At 43.6% G+C, this 15,988-nt stretch overlaps 1 long non-coding RNA gene and 1 other non-coding gene across 4 annotated transcripts in view; one reads left to right on the forward strand and one right to left on the reverse strand.

Annotated features, from left to right (window-relative positions):
* The window catches only part of LOC147348612 (uncharacterized), a 197,340-nt gene that overhangs the window by 108,043 nt on the left and 73,309 nt on the right, over window positions 1-15,988 (forward strand). The gene's annotated exons all lie outside the window — the stretch shown is intronic.
* Window positions 12,689-12,760, reverse strand: TRNAY-GUA (transfer RNA tyrosine (anticodon GUA)). Its single transcript has one exon. It is a non-coding gene; the product is annotated as a tRNA-Tyr (tRNA).

Raw genomic sequence — 15,988 nt, forward strand, 5'->3', positions numbered from 1 at the left:
CCCCTTCCTAAAAGTAGATCTGCTCACCTTCTTCTCTGAGGGAAGATTCCTGCTTTGTCTAAACACCAGGATACTGATTCTGAATGATTCACTGGGTCTTGTGAGTTTGGGAGTTTATGAAGAAAATAAGGGTATTATTTGAAAAGAACCCATCATTTGTTTAAAGGTATGGGATGCTGGGAAAGATTGAGGGCAGGAGGAGAAGGGGACGACAGAGGATGAGATGGTTGGATGGCATCACCGACTCAATGGACATGTGTTTGGGTGAACTCTGGGAGTTGGTGATGGACAGGGAGGCCTGGCGTGCTGCGGTTCATGGGGTCGCAAAGAGTCAGACACGACTGAGCGACTGAACTGAATACTGAATGGGTTGCCAAGCAGTTACTTTGAACAGACTTAAATGACAGATATTACAAGGCAACCCAGCAGCATGATTCCGTCCTTTGGTTTTAAGAGCTTAGGAACACGTGTCACCCCACACTGGTCTGAGCATGCGGCTGGGTGAGCGGAGCACCACATGGATTTTAGTTGTCACCTGCCCCTATAGCAGGAGCAGCAGGCTTGTTTAAGGAACAGCCTACGAAATTGTCCTTGCCTATCCCTCCTCCAGCCACATCTTGGTAAAACCCAGAGCTAAGAGCAACCAAAGATCTCCTTATTTCAGTCGGGCTCCTTTTTAGAAATCCTTGTTAATTTTTTGTTGTCGTCTGCTCACTTGGGCCCCACTCACCCCAGACCTACTGAGCCAGCAGCTCTCTGGGTGGGCCTGTCAATCTGTACTTCAGCAAGGACAAACAGGAGAAGCACTGTGAGGGGAGGGCTCCTACACAGAGGCCACGTTGATTCACCTAACTCCAGCTGGGCTCACCACTTCTTTTTATTAAGACTGAGGCATTAATTTTCAAGAGTCTCTTTTTGTAGTTTCACAAAATTTGGACTTTAAAGTAGATACTTTTTACAACCCTTTCTCTGTGTAACATTTTAGCTATTTTCCCCTTTACAGTTCAGTTCAGTTCAGTTCAGTCGCTCAGTTGTGTCCGACTCTTTGCGACCCCATGAATCGCAGCACGCCAGGCCTCCCTGTCCATCACCAACTCCCAGAGTTCACCCAGACTCACGTCCATCGAGTCAGTGATGCCATCCAGCCATCTCATCCTCTGTCGTCCCCTTCTCCTCCTGCCCCCAATCCCTCCCAGCATCAGAATCTTTTCCAATGAGTCAACTCTTCGCATGAGGTGGCCAAAGTACTGGAGATTCAGCTTTAGCATCATTTCCCCTTTACAGATCCATTTAAATATAAGAACTTAGGAGCTATAGCTTTCTATTGTATGGCTCTGTAAAATGTCTCTTGCTTCCTTCTCCTCCTCATCCCTTCTATAATTAAAGCCTTCTGGATATTCTAATTTTGAGGTAGCAGTGTGTTTAGGCTTGCCTGGTTTGTCGTGTGTGAAAAGCTCTTACTTACAACGGTGGAATTTGAGGCTTAATAGATGTTTGGCTGATAATTTTGGTTGAGGATTCTGCAAAAATGGTACTGTAGATGTACCCCTTCTGCTCGCTAACTCCACTGGCTCTTAATTATTCACACAGATCTCCTGTAGCTTCATTTTGATCTACTTTATCAGTTACTTTCCTCTTTGACCAAAACAATTTCATTTTTTAGTCATCATAGTTTGAAGCTAGGAGGCCTGAGCTTCAGTCCTGACTCTGCCAGTGAATCTGAGACATTGACCATGGCTTGTTACCCCTCAACTTCTCCAAAAGTAAAGGAAAGAAGACTGGATTCTATCACAGGTCTAACAGTCTGTGGAATTTGGGAAGTTGTCTCTTGTTCTGTTTAATAGTGCCTTAAAGGAAGAAGAGTAAAGAGGAGCCTCTGCCCTGGGTGTTTCTTCTTCTGATGTCTCTTTTGCTATTTCAGTATGAGTCTAAGGAAGCAGGGTGAAAGACAAGGTTACGGAAATGATTCGGCTCTCTCCCCGAATGGGCTTTTTGCACTGTTTCCAAGCCCTCCCTCACAGTGCTTCTCCTGCTTGTCCTTGCTGAAGTACAGATTGACAGGCCCACCCAGAGTGTTGCTGGCTCAGTAGGTCTGGGGTGAGTGGGGCCCAAGACTGCTTTCCTAACGTGTTGCTGACACTGCTGGTTGGGGACCTCACTTTGAGCACCACAGCGTCCTCAACATCTCTACTTGTGTGATAACAACTAGAGTTTCAGCTGAGCCTCAGGATTCCTCAGGTGTCTGTAGTGGTCTACATGTCTTAGCTTCTCAGTCTCCACCACAGCCCTCTGGGGAAAGGGAATGTAAAATTACTGTTGTGCAGAGGAGAAAGTCCTGGTTGTGACAGGTCAAGGAATATTCCTGATCCCCCTCTTTCAGAGAAGGCAGAGATGAAAGTCAAACCCTGGCTGTCTGACTTGGAGCTAGTGCTCAATTTCACTTCCCATTCTGTTTTACCACCCTGTGGACATGGCCCACACCCAGTCCTCTGTGCCTTTGCTTCACTGGCCCTGCCTGGAGTGCTTCTCTGCTGTGGGCTCTGCCGTATCATCCTCAGAGGCCATTTCAAAGGCTCCCTCTCCTTGAAGCTTCTCCAGATTTCCTAGTCTGTTACTACTCTAGTCCAGACTACTGATAACACCTCCCTCCTGTGAATATCCATTGTACTTTATCCTTGCTGTACTCTGTTCGGGCTTGTGTCTTAGCTCCTTGTTTTCCCGGCTTCCTTGCACAAGCCTAGGAGCTCCTTAAAGGTGGAGACTAATGCTTGTTCACGTTTGTATTCCCTGCCCCCTCCATTCCCAGCACCCAGCACAGGGCTTCAGATGTACTCACATTCACCACACACGTGTTGGATTGAACTTGAAAGAAGTGGCTTATTCCTTGATGTAGACTGCATCTCTGGGAAATCATCCTGCTGGGTGTTTATCAGGAGTGCTTAGGATAGCTCAGGTGAGAGGGAAAGACGGGAAGTAGATTGAGAAGAGGGAGAAACTGGGCTGCATGCAGTCTCAACAAAGGCCTCAGCTGACTCCATGGGGAGCTCTGGAGCTGAGAGAACCCTGTAGAGTTATGAAGAGGGGAGGCAGTGGATGAAGGCTGTCAAGGGTCTGTGACTCTTTTCAGCCAAAGTAATGCCCAGAGGAGGCTGACAGCTGTGTCTGTGTTGGCAGCCCTCCCAGCACTGGGGGAATGAATCCTTCTGATCTGAAGGGGAGCCTGGGATGCAGCACAGTGACCCTGGGTGCACCCCCTATTTGACTCTGCCCACCCTTTCAGCCCTGGTGCTTCCCCTCTAGTTCCTGCTGCCTGCTTTTTATATCTTGTACCCAACTCAGGCATTTGGGGTGGCCTCTGGCGTGGATCTCTTCAAGAAAATTAGAGATACCAAGGGAACATTTCATGCAAAGATGGGCTCGATAAAGGACAGAAATGGTATGGACCTAACAGAAGCAGAAGATATTAAGAAGAGGTGGCAAGAATACACAGAAGAACTGTATAAAAAAGATCTTCATGACCCAGATAATTATGATGGTGTGATCACTCACCTAGAGCCAGACATCCTGGAATGTGAAGTCAAGTGGGCCTTAGAAAGCATCACTATGAACAAAGCTAGTGGAGGTAATGGAATTCCAGTTGGTTCCAAATAGGACTGGTTCCAAATAGGAAAGGAGTATGTCAAGGCTGTATATTGTCACCCTGCTTATTTAACTTCTATGCAGAGTACATCATGAGAAATGCGGGGCTGGAAGAAGCACAAGCTGGAATCAAGATTGCCGGGAGAAATATCAATAACCTCAGATATGCAGATGACACCACCCTTATGGCAGAAAGTGAAGAGGAACTAAAAAGCCTCTTAATGAAAGTGAAAGAGGAGAGTGAAAAAGCTGGCTTAAAGCTCAACATTCAGAAAACTAAGATCATGGCATCTGGTCCCATCACTTCATGAGAAATAGATGGGGAAACAGTAGAAACAGTGTCAGACTTTATTTTTTGGGGGCTCCAAAATCACTGCAGATGGTGACTGCAGCCATGAAATTAAAAGATGCTTACTCCTTGAAAGGAAAGTTATGACCAGCCTAGCTGCTGATGCTGCTGCTAAGTCACTTCAGTCATGTCCGACTCTGTGTGACCCCATAGATGGCAGCCCACCAGGCTCCCCTGTCCCTGGGATTCTCCAGGCAAGAACACTGGAGTGGCCTAGACAGCATATTAAAAAGCAGAGACATTACTTTGCCAACAAAGGTCTGTCTAGTCAAGGCTATGGTTTTTCCAGTGGTCATGTATGGATGTGAGAGTTGGACTGTGAAGAAAGCTGAGTGCCAAAGAATTGATGCTTTTGAACTGTGGTGTTGGAGAAGATTCTTGAGAGTCCCTTGGACTGCAAGGAGATCCAACCAGTCCATTCTAAAGGAGATCAGCCCTGGGTGTTCATTGGAAGGACTGATTCTAAAGCTGAAACTCCAATACTTTGGCCACATCATGCGAAGAGTTGACTCATTGGAAAAGACCCTGATGCTGGGAGGGATTGGGGGCAGGAGGAGAAGGGGACGACAGAGGATGAGATGGCTGGATGGCATCACCAACTCGATGGACGTGAGTTTGAGTGAACTCCGGGAGTTGGTGATGGACAGAGAGGCCTGGCATGCTGCAGTTCATGGAGTCGCAAAGAGTGGGACATGACTGAGCAACTGAACTGAACTGGCGTGGCAGATCATACCAGCTTACTGCCCCACCTCTGTGTCTCTCCTTACTTTCTAACTGTGTTTACATTCAGGACAGTCTCCCTTCTAGCTAGGGATGGCTGTGTGGCACCGTCTTGGCCAATGAGACTGAAAGGGAAATATACTAGAAATTCCTAGGAAATTGTTCTTCTCTCATATTCTTGCTGCCCTACCTCTTCCTCTTAATTTATCTCTTCATTTTCCTTCCTGTTTAGAATGCAAATATGAGGCTGGCAGTGGGCCAGCCATCTGGAGCCCATGTGGCAGCAAGGGGATGAAAGCATTACTCTAGAGATGCAGAGTAGAGAGCTGGACGCAGAAGCTGGGGTATTTGTGCGAGTGAGACAAGTCCATAATTAGTCAAGCCACCCCTGTGGCTGGGTTTCTGTTGTGTGCAGGTGGAGAGATTCAGCTGGAATTGATCACCCCTGTTATTATGGCTAGTGTCTGTGCTGACCACTCAGTACATTGTTCTCACATATCTGGTTATTTAGAAGTACATGTGCTGGAGCTGTGAGACACAGGTTGTGGGTCTTGGACTTAGGGAGCTGATGAGAAGTCTTGGAAAATAGGGAAGGGATCCTAAAGTGTGAGTGTGGAGGAGGTTAGGCAGTAAGAAACAAGCAAAGGCAAAGGAAAGATTAAGCCAAATCCTTATTGTTCAGTAATGATCACTTCCTGCCAACATTGTTGCCAACACATCCAGGTCTTTCATGGGCCCTACAGGACTAGGAGGGTGGCCTAGGAGAATTTAGGCCCCAAAGAGGGGCAAAACTGAGGGTGAATCTTGAATTCCTCTCTGGTAAGCTGTGTAGATCATGGCATCTGGTCCCATCACTTCATGGGAAATAGATGTGGAAACAGTGGAAACAGTGTCAGACTTTATTTTTGGGGGCTCCAAAATCACTGCGGATGGTGACCGCAGCCATGAAATTAAAAGATGCTTACTCCTTGGAAGAAAAGTTATGACCAACCTAGATAGCATATTGAAAAGCAGAGACATTACTTTGCCAACAAAGGTCTGTCTAGTCAAGGCTATGGTTTTTCCAGTGGTCATGTATGGATGTGAGAGTTGGACTGTGAAGAAAGCTGAGTGCTGAAGGATTGATGCTTTTGAACTGTGGTGTTGGAGAAGACTCTTGAGAGTCCCTTGGACTGCAAGGAGATCCAACCAGTCCATTCTAAAGGAAATCAGTCCTGGGTGTTCTCTGGAAGGAATGATGCTAAAGCTGAAAGTCCAGTACTTTGGCCACCTGATGCAACGAGTTGACTCATTGGAAAAGATTGTGATGCTGGGAGGGATTGGGGGCAGGAGGAAAAGGGGACGACAGAGGATGAGATGGCTGGATGGCATCACCGGCTCCATAGACGTGAGTTTGAGTGAACTCCGGGAGTTGGTGATGGACAGGGAGGCCTGGCGTGCTGCAATTCATGGGGTCGCAAAGAGTCGGGCATGACTGAGTGACTGAACTGAAGCTGTGTGACCTTGGGTGAGTTGCTTAGCCTTTCTGAATTTTTGTTTGGAAAAAGATTTAATGTGATTTACATAGAGCTAGGTCAAGAGAAACGTTTCAGATAAATCATTGAGGAAATTGAGGAAAACAAGTGGACAGCAGTGAGTCAGGCCACAGAGGGAGTGCTCCAAATTTTGGTATACTTTCTGGAGGCCTTCCAGTGTCTTGCCCTCAGCTCAGAAGCAAATGAAAAGAGTAAAACATGGCTAGTTTTGAATTGTCAGGACTCACAAAATCAGCAGAGTAGTTCCCCAGGAAATGCCGTTCTTGGTACTGAATTCGAGAAAAGTGTCTCTCGTGGGTCTTCTTTGAGACGAAATGAACATGGTGAAGTCTGTACAGACAAGATTGTCTTGAAAAATGTGGTTAAATAAGTTTGGAAAGCCCCTATCTATCAGATCTTCTTCTTGGAGTGTTCCACATTAATGTATTAAAGACCTCGTGAATTTCACAGCAAACAGACTAGCTTCCAGAGCTTCTGGAGCACAGAAGAGAATCTTTGACTTCTTTTTCCTTTTTCTCCTAATTTTCTGTCACAGCTGTTCACTGGTGTATCACGGAGCACGTGATGGCAGCTACTAGGGCAGTGTAATCAATATCCTTAACAAGACCCATGGAGTAGATACAGCATAGCACTGCAAAGAGCTGCTTTAAAGTGGAATACTCCTCAATGTAGGTCAGGTGCTGAAACACAGTTCAGGAAAAGGTGGTCTGGGTGGGGGAAATGTGGTGTGGAGGCTGCATCTGCCTCACACAAAGCATCCATTAAGAGTGCAGGATTAATCTCCCCTTTCTGGACCTAGAACATAATCCCTTGCTAAGGGATTAGGGCCATTCTTCACATATGAGTTATCCCTTTCTTTGGATTGAGTTGAAATTTTCCCTTTTGTGGGTTTCCTAAAAGCAAAAGGCAGGCATCTTAATAGGAAAGAAGTATATTACTTGTACCTAAATACATATTTCTCCCAATAGGAAGGTCACATGAGTAAGGGAGAGAAAGGCCTGGTATAGCGAGGTCATTCTGAGGCCCCTTGCAGAAACCCCAGCCCACTTCTAGAGTGCAGTCAGAAAGCAACGGCAGAAGGGTATTGGTAGCCCAGGCCAGTTTCTTTGAGTGGGTCAATTCACACCTGATAACCAGAGCCATTACTGGGCTTGAAACATCCCAGGGAAGTTTGCTGAGAAGAGGATAGACAGGGTGGATGTGTCATCCTGAGTTCGCATGTGTGAAGCATTTGACATGGGCCTTGAGGATACCTCCAGTTCTTCCCTCCCAGCACTCAGGATCCATATGCAAAATTGTCCAAGACCCAACTTATCCATGAAGCTTTGGGCAACAGTTCCGCCTCCAGGCAGTCTCTTCATTCTGCCTCATTGCCTGTATCAGTGTTTCTCAAACACGACGTCTGGGGAATCTTCCTAAAGTGCAAATTCTGGTTCAGTAGGTATGGGGTAGGACTTGATATTGGGCCGTTCTGATAAGCTCCCAGGTGATGTGGATGTTGCTGGTCCACCCACCTCATATCAGAGTAAAAGGTCCTACATCAAACCAGTCAGCGCTGCTGTTGAGTGTCTTCTAATAGTTCACCCTGAGAGTAGGTCTTACATTTCCCCTCTATCTGTCATAAATTTTAGCTCAGGACTGCATCCATGGACACTGCTTCCTACATGTTTGGTGGGCACCATGGGAGCTCTCAGAAAAATCACAAAAATCTGCCTGATTCTTCATGAACTTAAGCTAGGATCATGGGTCATTAACAAAAACATCTTTGCCCCTCTATCAGCCCAGGCTGCCTCAGTTTTGATCCCTGTGTTGAAATCCCCTCTTCTTACCTGGTCTTTTTGCCCTTTTATCTTAACTTCTATAGAAGGATGGAAACTAACAACCTTTGATTTTCAGTGCTTAATTTCCTCCTTGCAGGTTTTGAATTATCTGCATGACTCATCTCTCCCCCTACTTTTTGAAAGTCTGCATCTCCCTGTCCCCTGCTAACCTCTAAGCCCACTCACTCCTGGGATGTGTCACAGTTCTGTGTCAGTTTCCCTGAGAGACTCCCCACCTTGCTTTTGTCATATCCACCTTCTCTCTGGGGTAGAGAGACTGTAGATGCCTCCCCCATCCACACCTTGTTTACCCCTTCTTGGTTGTCTCCACACACTCCCTCTGCTGTTACTCTTAGATGACTGTGCTTTCTGTAGAGGATTCACACAACCTCCAGGGTAAAGAGTGTGATTCCCAGGTCATGAAGGCTGTACACATGGGCTGGGACCAAGAGGCAGTTCAGAAACTGGTGGGTTGTGATCACTTCATTCATTGCTCTTCACTTCTGCCCAGGTCACTGTGTCATAACCAACAATGTGGATGAGTGGGGACTCACCTAGAACAGGGGCAGGGGAATGGCTGGACTGCTCTTTCGCACCAGAAGAAGTGTCCCATGGTGCATCCTACACAAACTCTAACGGAGTATCTTGACCCAGGTTCTGATTCCATCCAAACTGCTCAGTCTGGTGGATGGGGCTTGGCAGTAAAACTGCAGACAACACCTAAATCTGCTTCCAAAAGCCAGGTGATGTGTCTTTCAGAGCCACACCACAGATCAGGAGTATAAAGAAGGCTGAGGCCATCCAGGGCCAGCAGAACCTCCTCTGCAGCTCAGCAGGATTTCAGGGCCAATACATGTGAAGTAGAATTCACAGGGGTACTGTCAAGCTGGATTCAGGAATCAGTGCTCCAGAGATTTAAATGGTGCCCATGTTTCTCTTTCATCCACAACCAAAGCAGCCTGATATGAGATATAAGACTAGCACTTGAGGGCATACGATTTTAGGTGGTGATGTTGCGAGGAGGGTTTAAAGGAGGCTATAATCTGATTGTTAATCTGACACAGTTTCCTTTGCTAGAAGCAACCATTTTGAGGGGAAACTTGCTTTCTGCGGTATAAAGTTTAGTTCCTTATCTCATCAAGGTGTGACTTTCAACACTTGTTTATAGTGGGGTTGTTTGTCTTTTGCTTGCAAATGTGTAAGAACGCTATATATTGTAGATATCAATACTTTATTGGTCATCTTTGTTACAAGTGTATTTTCTCCAATTATTTTTATATTGGGTTTGCTGTGGTCTGTTCCAGTGGTCCCCAACCTTTTTGGCACCAGGAATCGGTTTCGTGGAAAACAGTTTTCCCACAGAACAGGGTGGGGGATGGTTTCTGTTTCGCCAGTTGTTTACCTTGTTCTGCGCAGCCCGGTTCCCAACAGGGTACTGACCGTGAGGTTAGGGACCCTTGGTCTCCTCTGTCCTACAAAAAGTGGAAAAGTGTGTATGTTTACCTTTTCTTTTATGGCATCTACATTCTAATTCCATATCATTACTATAAGGAAACACTGTTGATTAGTATGTGTTCCAGAAGTTTCTTTCTCTTGAATTTTCTAGGTATATGAATGTCCAGAATTTTATCTGGACATTTATCTGGTGTTTGTTAAACCCGCTAAGGTAATATTGAATTATAATGAGGGTAGCAGACAGTGATAGATGGTGCCTGACTTATTTGGCTAGTTTGGGGTGATACATTTTGAGGACTTTTGGTAACAGATGTCAGCACAGATAGTTTCATAATTCCCCTATTTTGGAGATAATTGCTGAGCTTTTATCAAATAATTTTTTAGTATCTATTAATGCAGTTATTTGGTTTTTGTTCTTTAGTTTGTTAATCTAATGCGTTAAGAGAAAAGAACTCCTAATCTGGATTCCTTTTCATGTTTAGCTATCATCACTTGACCACCGTAAATTATTATTTTGATGTACTGCTAGATTTTATTCCCCAATGTTTTGACCTTTACTTATAAATTTATAAGTGAGATTGACATATAGTTGCACTTTCTCTCTTTAAAAATAGACTGACCTCACAAAATTAAATAGGAATTTTTCTGTAGTTTTCTATGAGCTACAACAATTTAAATATCACAGAAATTATCTCTTCTTTAAAAAGGTTAGATAGTATTTAACTATTAGTATATCTGGTTCTGATATTTTTAAAAAGCAGATATTAATTTACCTTTCTAATTTTCTATGTTAACCAGCCGATTTGTATTTTCCACTTCTTCTTGAGTGAATTTTGATAATTAAAAAATTTCTAGTCATCCTCCCCTTTTTCACAGTTTTCCAATGAGTTGCCATAGTGTTGTATGTAGAATTTATCTATAACTATTTATCCTTCCCATCTTTGTGTGTCTGTTTTTTTATCTAATGAGTGGACAGCTCATGGAAGACCAAATCCAAGTGGCTAAAAAATATAAAATATGTTCAAACAAGCAAATTACATTCAAAGTGAAAAATCACTCTATGTCCATCGTACTGACCACATTAAGAAGAGTGGAAATGCCTGGTATAATGAGTTGGTGAAAGACAGGAAAAATGAGGGGTTTCTTCATATGCTGTCTGTGGAAAAGTAAATTATTATTATTGTTTTATAATATAATCTGCTTGGGGCTGGTGCACTGGGATGACCCAGAGGGATGGTACGGGGAGGGAGGAGGGAAGGGGGTTCAGGATGGGGAACACGTGTACACCCATGGCAGATTCATGTTGATGTATGACAAAACCAATACAATATTGTAAAGTTATTAACCTCCAATTAAAATAAATAAATTTATATTTTAAAAAATAAAAAAAGTAAAATTTAAAACATATATCCTGTGCCCCACCAATCCCATACCTGGGAGCCAATGCCATAGAATTAGAAGTACCAGTGACTGGCATGTAAGGATATGTAAGTAAAAAAGAAGAATCTTGAAAAGTGATTAATGCTAAATACTAGAAACGTTCAGGTTTCCCTGATGGCTCAGATGGTAAAGAATCCACCTGCAATGCGGGAGACCTGGGTTCAGTCCCTGGGTTGGAAAGATCCCCTGGAGGAGGGCATGGCAACCCACTCCAGTACTCTTGCCTGGAGAATCCCCATGGACAGAGGAGCCTGGCAGGCTACAGTCCATGCTGTTGCAAAGAGTTGGACATGACTGAGTGACTAAGCATATACACAGCACAGAAAAGTTCAATAAATTATGGCCCAGCCATACTCTAGAATATTATTATGCCGTTAAACAGAAAGAATTAGAGCCAAACCAGCTGATTAGGAAGAATTTCCACAAAGTATTGTTGGGTTCGAAAGTAAGATGCAAAGAACAGGGTATTGTGTATTGTAAACAATGGCAAAAAAGGAAAACAAAACCCCAGACAACTGTGTATGGATATGGTGCATTAGGACAGAGAACAAGGGCCATTTGTGAGACTTGGGGGATATCAGATAGGAGAGGGCAGAGAGGAGATGAAAAGACTGGTAGGAAAAAAAGGAGAGAAACAAAAAACTGTGCTAAAAAGATACCTTCAGACATGCATGTATAATATCATTCTATAAAAGTAAAATTATATGCCTAATGTGTGTTTTGGAGGGTAGCCCAAGTCATCAAGTGCCACATCTAGAGATGAGTCCCTGAGCTCAGTCGTCCAAGCCCATGCTCTCCCAGTGATCTTAGTTTCTTTTGGACTTTCACTTCAGCCCAGCTGATCATCTGTAACCTGTGAACCAAATGTTACATTTAAGCAGAACCAGCATAACTCAAACACAATAACGGGAGAAGTAAAGAGGGATGAGAACGATAGGCAGAAACAATACTTGTTTTGTACCTGGTTCTTAAGACCTTCATCCTCCACTACTATCTTAGGTTCCCCTTTTCTGTGGCCACCACCTCCATGGACGGAGTCCTTTGAGGTGGCCTAGTCTGTCATCCCTCAGGCACCTGAGACATTCATAGATCTGTCTGTAGGACTGGGGTTGTTTCTGTTAGTTCCTACTTTGGGGTATAAGGCAATGCACAAGCATTCCCCTATGTTTCATATATTATACATACCCTGCCAGAATATGTATATACACATGTATATGTATCTATATGTTTTTCTTTTTTCTGCTGTTCACCATTTCTCTGATTGTGTAAGGAAATGGCAGTGGGGTCAGGTGGCACTCTCAGTTTCCAACTAAGAACTTTTTTGGGTCACTTGGGCTCTAAAACCTTGAAACTACTGGAGCTTAGAGGTGTGAAGACCGGAAACAGTATTTATGAGTGGATCATGAGGTAAAAACATGAGATGTGTCACAACCTCCTGTCTCTCCACCCATCTTCACCTTGTGGTTCCTGGCTCTGCTTCAGAGGCTAGATCATCTCAAGCTTCAAGATGCTGTCTCAGCTGGTAAATGAGTTAAATTTTTGCGTAATTTAAAAATAATTTATTGACTTTTCCGGCACAGTAAGAAAAAAGTGAAGAAGCGAAGTGAAGTTGCTCAGTCATGTCCGACTCTTTGCGACCCTGTGGACTGTAGCCTACCAGGCTCCTCAATCCACGGAATTCTCCAAGCAAGAATACTGGAGTGGGTCGCCATTTCCTTCTCCAGGAGATCTTCCCAACCCAGGGATCGAACCTGGGTCTTCCGCATTACAGGCAGATGCTTTACCGTCTGAGCCACCAGGGAAGCCCAAGAAAAAAGCATTACACCAATATATGTTTAGGATTCTTATAAGACTTCTGAAATTGCTATGGTTATGGAAATAACTACACAGATGTTATGTCTTTTTTTTCTCTTTTAACTTCTCATGAGTCACAAGAGACAAAATGTAGATTTTGACCAGTACCCAGTACGGATATGGGCTTGCCTGGTGGTTGAGACGGTAAAGTGTCTGCCTGCAATGCAGGAAACCTAGGTTCGATCACTGGGTCAGGAAGATCCTCTGGAGAAGGAACTGGCAACCCACTCCAGTACTTGCAGGAGCATGGTAGGTTACAGTCCATGGGGTCTCAAAGAGTTGGATACGACTGAGTGACTTCACTTTCTTTCTTTCAGTATGGATATAGTTGATGTAAGAATTAAATGCCATTCAAAAATATGGTTGAGGTAATACGAGGCAGGTGAAAAAAATATGACTTGAAAGAATCTAATTTGGGCTTCAACTTTGACCTTAGTTTGGAAGAGCAAAAAGCTAGTTGCCTGCATCAGTTATTTTTGGGATTTTGGAACTTTTGCGTGATCAATGGTCATGTGATTGTGCAGATCCACATCATATAAATATGTGAAACACAAGCATAAGTTTATTATAAGTAACTGAATTCAGTTCCAAAGATATATAAGCATTTAGAAGTAACTTAAGAGTGAAAAGTGACCTTATTTGCTTTTATATGTTGAAATTCAGTCAACCAATTGAAATATAAACATTGAATATTCCAAGAGGGCTGCAAAAACTGATGGTAATAAACTGTCGATTTTATGTACAAAAGTAAGATATTTCTATTGGTTAAATAAATAGGCAAACTTGTTTTTGTTCAGTTACTAACATGTCCGGTTCTTTGTGACTCCATGGACTGTAGCACACAAGGCTCCTCTGTCCTCCATTATCTCCTGGGATTTGCTCAAATTCATGTCCATTGAGTCAGTGACACTATCTAACCATCTCATCCTCTACCATTCCCTTCTGTTTTTTCTTTCAGTCTTTCCCAGCATCAGGGTCTTTTCCAATGAGTCAGCTCTTCACATCAGGTGGCCAAAGTATCGGAGCTTCAGTTTCAGCATCAGTCCTTCCAATGAATATTAAGGACTGATTTCCTTTAAGATTGAGTGGTTTCATCTCCCTGCAGTCCAAGAGACTCTCAAGAGTCTTCTCCAGCACCACAATTCAAAAGCATCAATTCTTTGGCATTCAGCCTTCTTTATGGTCCAGCTTTCACATCCGTAAATGACTGCTGGAAAAACCATAGCTTTGACTAGACAGACCTTTATGGGCAAAGTGATGTCTCTGCTTTAAATACGCTGTCTAGGTTTATCATAACTTTTCTTCCAAGGAGCAAGTGTCTTTTAATTTTGTGGCTGCAGTCACTATCTGCAGTGATTTGGGAGTACAAGAAAATAAAGTCTCTCAGTGTTTCCATTGTTTCTCCATCTGTTTGCCATGAAGTGATGGGACAGGATGCCATGACTTTGTTTTGTGAATGTTGAGTTTTAAGCCAGCTTTTTCACCCTCCTCTTTCATCTTCATCAAGAGGCTTTTTAGTTCCCCTTCACTTTCTGCCATAAGGGTGGTGTCATCTGCATATCTGAGGTTATTGATATTTTTCCCGGCAATCTTGATTCCAGTTTGTGCTTCATCCAGCCTGGCATTTTGTATGATGTACTCTGCATATAACTTAAACAAGCAGGGTGACAACATACAGCTTTGGTATACTCCTTTCCCAATTTGGAACCAGTCTGTTGTTCCTTGTTGGTTCTAACTGTTGCTTCATGATCTACATATAGGTTTCTCAGGAGGCAATAAGATGGTCTGGTATTCCCATGTCTTTAAGAGTTTTCCACAGTTTGTTGTGATCCATACAGTCAAAGGCTTTAGTGTAGCCAATGAAACAGAAGTATATGTTTTTCTGGAATTCTCTTGCTTTTTCTATGATCCAACAGATGTTGGCAGTTTGAACTCTAGTTCCTCTGCCTTTTCTAAATCCAGCTTGAACATCTGGAAGTTCTCAGTTCACATACTATTGAAGCCTGGCTTTGAGAATTTTGAGCATTACTTTGCTAGCATGTGAAATGAGTGCAATTGTGCGGCATAGTTAATTGTGTTGACTATGAGGGCTACTCCATTTCTTTTAAAGGATTCTTTCCATAGTAGTGGATATAATATTGTCACCTGAATTAAATTCTCCCATTCCCATCCATTTTGGGCTTCCCAGGTGGCTTGGTGGGTAAAGAATCCACCTGCAGTGCAGGAGAGCAGGAGACGTGGTTTCGATCCCTGGGTTGGGAAGGTTCCCTGGAGGAAGGCATGGCAACCCACTCCAGTCGTCTTGCCTGGAGAATTCCATGGACAGAGGATCCTGGAGGGCTACAGTCCATGGGGTCATAGGAGTTGGACATTTCTGAAGCAACTGAGCACAGCACACGTTCCCATCCATTTTAGTTCACTGATTGCTAAGATGTTGATGTTCATTCTTGCCATCTCCTGCTTGACCGTGTCCAATTTACCTTGACTCATGGACCTAACGTTCCAGGTTCCTATGCAATATTGTTCTCTACAGCATTAGACTTTACTTTCACCCCCAGACACTTCCACAACTGAGTGTCACTTCTGCTTTGGCCCAGCCACTTCATTCTTCCAGAGCTATTCGTAATTGCCCTCCGCTCTTCCTCAGCATATTGGACACCTTCCGACCTGGGGGGCTCATATTCCTGTCTTATCTTTTTGCCTTCTCATACTTTTCAAGGGGGTCTTGAGGCAAGAATATGGAATGGGTTGCCATTTTCTGCTCCAGTGGATCACGTTTAGTCAGAACTCTTCACAATTAATAACCTCTTTGTCTTGGATGGCGCTGCACAGCATGGCCTATAGCTTCACTGAGTTATGCAAATCCCTTTACCATGACAAGGCTGTGATTCATTATGGGGAAATAGACAAATAGACTGGCATTAAAAACAAGAACTTCTTAAGAATTTGTTCTATTTGTGTACTATAGCAAGTATATTGTGTCAATTTTAGGCTGAGAAATGTTTATAAGAATATTAAAGGGTATGAATAGCATTAAAAGGTAGAATAGAATAAAAGAATAAAGATTTTGGAGAGTCAGTTATAATTTTGATATTTATAGTTGCTTGACCTGCTAGAATTATTTGTAAAATTAAACAAAATGACCTTTAAGAACTGTAATCGAGTCTTAGTTAATT

The sequence above is a fragment of the Bos grunniens genome, chromosome 22 (assembly GCF_055505025.1).
Source record: "Bos grunniens cultivar Pamir isolate PY7600 chromosome 22, Bosgru_T2T1.0, whole genome shotgun sequence".
Taxonomy (NCBI): domain Eukaryota; kingdom Metazoa; phylum Chordata; class Mammalia; order Artiodactyla; family Bovidae; genus Bos; species Bos grunniens.